Raw genomic sequence first — 7,163 nt, forward strand, 5'->3', positions numbered from 1 at the left:
CAGAGGGAGAAGCAGGGGAGCCCGATGTGGGACTCGATCCCAGGACCCTGGGATCATGACCTGAGCCGAAGGCAGACGCTTAACCATCTGAGCCACCCAGGCGCCCGTGTCCTGTATTTTTATGTGCTCTATCTGGCAAGTCTACTCTTGCCTCTCCCCAACTTCCCTGGCCATGTTCACTCCACCCCGGCTTGTCTCCTTGGAGACCCTGCAGCAATCAGGCACGCAGTCCAGTGCTCCCCACCCGCCAACTCCAGCTTAGCTCCTCACCAGCCACTCTGGGCCTCCTCACCAGCCACTCTGGTGAAAGAGTTTTCACCAGACAGTGCAGGGACCTACAGGACATTGCACAACTCTGTAGCCAGTATTGGTTCTGTTTGGTTGCTACTAGGGCATATTCATTGTTATATGGTTTATCCCATCGATACATTTGTTTATCCTTAGGTCTCTACCATACGACTTAATTAGTGTAGCTTTAAAATAAGTCTCAAAATAAAGTGGTGTTAATTTCTCCTTTTTCTTCAAGATTGTCAGGGCTAGTCTAAGCCTTTCCATATAAATTTTAGAATTATCTTGTCAACTTATATTTTAAAAAGCTGGCTGGGATTATTATTGGAATTGTGTTGAATCTACAGATTCATCTGGGGGAGAATTGACAGGCTAACAATACAGAGTCTTCCAATCCATGAATATGATATATCTCTCCATTTATTTATGCCTTCAGTTTTTCAATTTTATAGAATTTACTGTAGGCCTTGCATATCTTCCATTATATTTATTTTTAGATAATTAATTTTAATGTTTTTAATTGAATTATAATTGACATACAATATTATATGAGTTTAAGGTGTACAAGATAGTGATTCAATATTTTTATATATTATGAAATGATCACCAAGGTAGGTCTAGTTACCCTCTGTCACCAAAGTTATTACAATGTTATTGACTATATTCTCTGTGCTGTACATTACATTCCTCTGACTTATTTATTTTATAACTGGAAGTTTGTACCTCTTAATCTCTTTCATCGATTTTGCTCCTCCCCCCGCCCTTTGGCAACCACCAGTTTGTTTTCTATATCTATGAGTTTGTTTCTGTTTTGTTTGTTTGTTTTGTTTTTAGATTCCACATATAAGGGAAATCATGTGGTATTTGTCTTTTTCTGTCTGATTTATTTCACATAGCATACTACCCTATAGGTCCATCCTGTTGTCACAAATGGCAAGATTTCATTTTTTTTTTACAGTTGAGTAATATTCCATTCCATATACCACATCTTCTTTATCCATTTATCCATTGATGGACACTTAGATGCTTCCATATCTTGGCTCTTGTAAATAATGCTGAATTAACTTAGGGGTACATATATCTTTCCAATTTAGTGTTTTTGTTTTCTTTGGATAAATACCCAGAAGTGGAATTGTTGTATTGTGTGGTAATTCTTTTTTCTGTGATTTTATGGTAATTCTGTTTTTTTAAATTTTTTAGGAAACTTCATACTGTTTTTCATAGTGGCTGCACAAATTTACATGAATTTACTATTACTACCAATAGTGCATGAGAGATCCCTTTTCTCCACATCCTTACCAACACTTGTTATTTCTTGTCTTTTTGATACTAGCCATTCTGACAGGTGTAAGGTGGTATCTTATTTGGCTTTGATTTGCATTCCCCTGATGATAAGTGATGTTGAACATCTTTTGATGTGTCCATTGGCCATCTGGATGTCTTCTCCGGAACACTGTCTATTCAGGTCCTCCACCCATTTTTTAATCAGGTTGTTTGTTTTTTTTTGCATTGAGTTGTATGAGTTCTTTATATACTTTGAATATCAACTCCTTCTTGGATATATCATTTGCAAGTATCTTTGCCCATTCAGCAGGTTGCTTTTTCATTTTGTTGATGGTTTTCTTCACTGTGCAAAAGCTTTTTAGTCTGACGTAGTCCCATTTGTTTATTTTTGCTTTTGTTGCCCTTTTGGAAACGACCAAAAAAATATTGCTTAGACTGATGTCAAAAAGCTTACTGTGTATGTTTTCTTCTAGGAGTTTTATGATTTCAGGTCTTACATTTAAATTACATTTTTGAGTTTATTTTGGTATATGGTGTAAGAAAGTGGTCTAGTTTCATTCTTTTGGATGTAGCAGTCCAGTTTTCCCAATGCCATTTGTTGAAGAGACCGTTCCCCTGCACCCCTCATTTGTCATAGATTAATTGACCATTTAAGTGTGGGTTTATTTCTGGGCTCTCTATTCTGATCCATCCCTCTATGTACATTTTTTTTGTGCCAGTACCACACTGTTTTGATTACTATAACTTTGTAGTATAGTTTGAAATCAGGGAGTGGGATATCTCCATCTTTGTTCTTTCTCAAGATTTCTTTGGCTATTCAGGGTCTTTTCTGGTTCCATACAAATTTTTGGATTATTTGTTCTAGTTCTATGAAAAATGCCATTGGTATTTTGATAGGAATTGCATTGAATCTATAGGTTGCTTTGTATAGTATGGACATTTTAACAATATCAATTTTTCTAATCTATGAACATGGTATATCTTTTATTTGTGTTGTTTTCAATTTCTTTCATCAATGTCTTACAGTTTTCAGAGTACAGGTCTTCCATCTCCTTGGTTAAATTTATTCCTAGACATTTATTTTTTTGATATAATTGCAAATGGGATATTTGCTTAATTTCTCTTTTTAATAATTCATTATTAGTGTATAGAAATGCAGCATATTTCTATATATTAATTTTGTATCTCATAACTTTACTGAATTTATTTATTAGTCCTAATAAGGTTTTCTTTTGTAGAGTCTCTTGGGTTTTCAATATATAGTATCATGTCATCTGCAAATAGTGACAGTTTTACTTCTTCCTTCCAATTTGGATGACTTTTATGTTTTTTTTCTTCCCTAATTGCTGTGGCTAGGACTTCTGGTACTATGTTGAATAAAAGTGGTGAGAGTGGGCATCCTTGTCTTGTTCCTGATTTTAGAGGAAAAGATTTCAGCTCTTCACCATTGAGTATAATGTTAGTTGTGGGTTTTTCATATATGGCCTTTATTCTGTTGAGGTACATTCATTCTATATCCACTTTTTTGAGAATTTTTGTTATAATGGATGTTGAATTTTGTCACATGCTTTTCCTGTATCTATCTATTGAGATGTCCATATATTTTTATCTTTCATTTTGTTAACATGGTGTATCAGATCAATTGATTTGTGGATGTTATACCATCTTGCATTCCTGGAATAAATTCCACTTGGCCATGGCACATGATCCTTTTAATACATTGTTGAATTCAGGTTGCTAATATTTTGTTGAGAATTTTTACATCTATGTTCATGAGGGATATTGGACTTTTTTTTTTTTTGGTAGCATCTTTGTTTTTGGTATCAGGGTAATGCTGGCTTTGTAAAATGAATTTGGAAGTATTTCATCTTCAGTTTTTTGGAATAATTTGAGAAGGATAGGTATTAATATTAAGTTTTCTTTAGATGTTTGGTAGAATTCACCTGTGAAGCCATCTGGACCTGGACTTTTGTTTGTTGGGAATTTTTAAAAAAATTACTGACTCATTTTCACTACTGGTAATTGGTCTATTCATATTTTCTTCCTTCTTTAAAAAAAGATTTTATTTATTTATTTGAGAGAGAGACAGAGATAGCGACAGGAATAGTGAGAGAGAGCACAAGTGGGGAGGGGAGGGAGAAGCAGGCTTCCTGCTGAGCAGGGAGCCCAATGCGGGACTCAATCCCAGGACCCTGGGATCATGACCTGAGCTGAAGACAGATGCTTAACCGACTGAGCCACCCAGGTGGCTCTGGTCTATTCATATTTTCTATTTCTTCATGATTCAGTCTTGAAAGATTGTATGTTTCTAGGAATTTATCCTTTTTTTCTAGGTTGTCTTATTTGTTGGCATATAATTGTTCATAGCATTTTCTTATGACCCTTTATATTTCTGTGGTGTTGGTTGTAATTCCTCCTCTCTCATTTCTGATTTTATTTATTTGGGCTTTCTTTTTTATTGATGAATCTGCTAATGGTTTGTTGATTTGGTTTATCTTTTCAAAAACTAGCTCTTAGTTTCATTGATCTTTTCTTTTTTTAAGTTCCTATTTCACTTATTTCCACTCCGATCTTTGTTATTTCCTTCCTTCTACTAACTCTGGGCTTTGTTTTTTCTTTTTTACCTAGTTCCTTTAGGTGTAGGGTTAGATTGCTTTTTTGAGATTTTTCTTGTTACTTGAGGTAGGCCTGTATTATTATGAACTTCCCTCTTAAAACTGCTTTTGCTTCATCACAAAGATTTTGAAACATTGTTTCCATTTTCATTTGTCTCAAAAATTTTTTAAATTTCCTCTCTGAGGGGTTCCTGGGTGGCTCAGTCAGTTAAGTGTCTGCCTTTGGTTCAGGTCATGATCTCAGGATCCTGGGATAAAGTCCAACATCTGGCTGTCTGTTTAGCGGGGAGTCTGCTTCTCCCTCTCACTCTTCCTCTGTGCTCTCCCTCTCTCTCAAATGAATATATTTTTCCTTTTCTCTCCCTCTCTCTCAAATGAATATATTCATTCAGAAGAAAGAAAGAAGAAGCACAGAAGAAAAGAATATACTCATTTGAGAGAAAGGGAGAGAGCATGAGTGGGGGGAGGGGGAAGGGGGAGATGCAGACTCCCCACTTGAGCAGGGAGTCCAATGTGGGACTCAATCCCAGGACCGTAGGATCATAACCTGAGCTGAAGACCAACACTTAACTGACTGAGCTACCCAGGTGCCCCACAAATAAACTCTTAAGAAAAATAAATTTCCTCTTTGATTTCTTGGTTGATACATTGGTTGTCTAATAGCATGTTGTTTAGTCTCCATGTGTTTGTATTTTTTCTAGTTTTCTTCTTGAAGTTGACTTCTGGTGTCATACCACTGTGGTCAGGGACACCTGGCTGGCTCAGTCAGTAGAGCATGCAACTCTTGATCTCGGGGTTGTGAGTTTGAGCCCCACAATGGGCGTGGAGCCTACTTAAAAAAATAAACTAAATTCATACCATTGTGGTCAGAAAAGATGTTTGATATGATTTCAATCTTCTTAAATTTATTGAGACTTTTTTGTGTCCTAACGTGTGATCTATCCTGGATAATGTTCCATGTGGACTTGAAAAGAATGTGTATTCTTCTGTTTGGGGATGAAATGTTATGTATATATCTACTAAGTCTATCTAGTTTAATGTATTGTTTAAGGCCAATGTTTCCTTGTTGATTTTCTGTCTGGATGATCTATGCATTGATGTAAGTGGAGGTATTAAATTCCTCTACTTCTATTGTATTGCTATTTCTTCATTTATTCCTATTAACATTTGCTTTATATATTTAGGTGCTCCTGTATTGGATGCATAAATGTTTACAAATGTTATATCCTTTTGTTAGATTGACCCCTTTATCATTGTGTAATGCTATTCTTTGTCTTTTGTTCATCTTTGTTTTAAAGTCATTTTGTCTGATATAGGTATTGCTACCCTAACTTTCTTTTCATTTCCATTGGCATGGTATATCTTTTTCCATCCCTTCACTTTCAGTCTATAGTATATTTAGGTTTGAAGTGAGTCTCTTGAAGGCACATATAGAAGGGTCTTGGTTTTTGTTTTTTAAAATCCATTCAGCTACTCTGTGATTTTTGATTGGAGAATTTTATCCATTTACATTTAAAATAATTATTGATAGATATGTTATTGCCATTTTGTTAATTGTTTTCTGGAGGTTTTTGTAGTTTCTCTCTGTTCCTTTCTTCTTTTTCTCTATTTTCTTTTGGTTTGATTTTTTTCTTTAGTGTTATGTTTACATTCCTTCCTCTTTTTTTTTTTGCATATTTACTGTGTTTTTTCTTTGTGGTTACCATGAGGTCAACATATAACATCTTATGTATATAACAGTCTCTTTTAAGTTGATAGTAACTTAATTTTGAACACATTCTGAAGCTTTATATTTTTACTTCACACCCCCAACATTTTCTCTTTGATGACACATTTTACATCTTTTTATGTATTCCTTCACTAATTATTGTATTTTAAATTAATTGTGCTACTTTTGTCTTTTACCTTTCATACTTGCTTTGTAAGTGATTTATACACTAGTTTTATTATTAATTTACTTGTTCCAGTGAGATTTTTACTTTTGTATGTTTTCTTTTTTTTTCTTTTTAAAGATTTTATTTATTTATTTGACAGAGAGAGACACAGTGAGAGAGGGAACACAAGCAGGGGGAGTGGGAGAGGGAGAAGCAGGCTTCCCGCGGAGCAGGGAGCCCAGTGCAGGGCTTGATCCCAGGACCTTGGGATTATGACCTGAGCCGAAGGCAGATGCTTAACAACTGAGCCACCCAGGCGCCCCCACTTTTGTATGTTTTCTTATTATTAATTAGTACCTTGATATCATGAATCATGATATCATGAAAATAAAGGTTATTTTCCTAAATTTTATTGTGAAAAAAATTAAAGGTGCAAAGGTTTTGAAATATTCGTTCAATGATTGTTTATATATCTACCATCTAGATCAAAATTATTAACATTTGTCATATTTGTTTATCTGTGTTTCTATATCAGCTTTTGATGCATAACAAATTGCAAACAGAACTTAGTGGCTTGAAACAATAAGCATTTTATCTTCTGGTATGGGTTGACTTGACTCATCTCTCTTAGGATCCATCATGTGTCTATGGTCAACTGGTGGATTGGATGGTGGCTGGATGATCTCAGATGGTCTCACTCATAAGACTGGTAGTTGGCTGGCTGTCATCCAGGCCTCAGTTCTCCTCCATGTGGCTTCTCATCCTCCAGCTGGCTAGACAGGACTTCTTTCATATGGGAATGGCAAGGTTCCAAAGGGCAGCAAGAAAAGGCAACTTCCAAAAAACAAGTGCTTTTCATGCCTTTGCTCAAATTATGTTTGCTAACTTGTCACAAGGCTAACTTGTCTGTGTGGAAAGGCAGTAACAAAGGGTATGGACAGACATTTTTGCTATCTCTTTATGTAGCTATCTATGTATCTATGTATGTATGTATCTATCTATCACTAATGACCATTAAAAGCAAATGGCAGATATCATTTTGCGTCACTCCTAAATAAAAATCCTGGAGTAGGCAAGGGGTCTTTTTTCCAATGTGACTCTC

General features: G+C 35.5%; 1 protein-coding gene across 1 annotated transcript in view; it reads right to left on the reverse strand.

The window, feature by feature from the left end:
- Window positions 1-90: 90 nt before the first annotated feature.
- The window catches only part of ZNF229 (zinc finger protein 229), a 474,727-nt gene continuing 467,654 nt past the window's right edge, over window positions 91-7,163 (reverse strand). The window contains exon 5 of the transcript XR_014140937.1: window positions 91-111. The gene's annotated coding sequence lies outside the window, so the exon portion shown is untranslated. The remainder of the gene's footprint in view (window positions 112-7,163) is intronic.

The sequence above is a fragment of the Leptonychotes weddellii genome, chromosome 16 (genome assembly GCF_054177405.1).
Source record: "Leptonychotes weddellii isolate Sample4059 chromosome 16, ASM5417740v2, whole genome shotgun sequence".
In the NCBI taxonomy this organism is placed as follows: domain Eukaryota; kingdom Metazoa; phylum Chordata; class Mammalia; order Carnivora; family Phocidae; genus Leptonychotes; species Leptonychotes weddellii.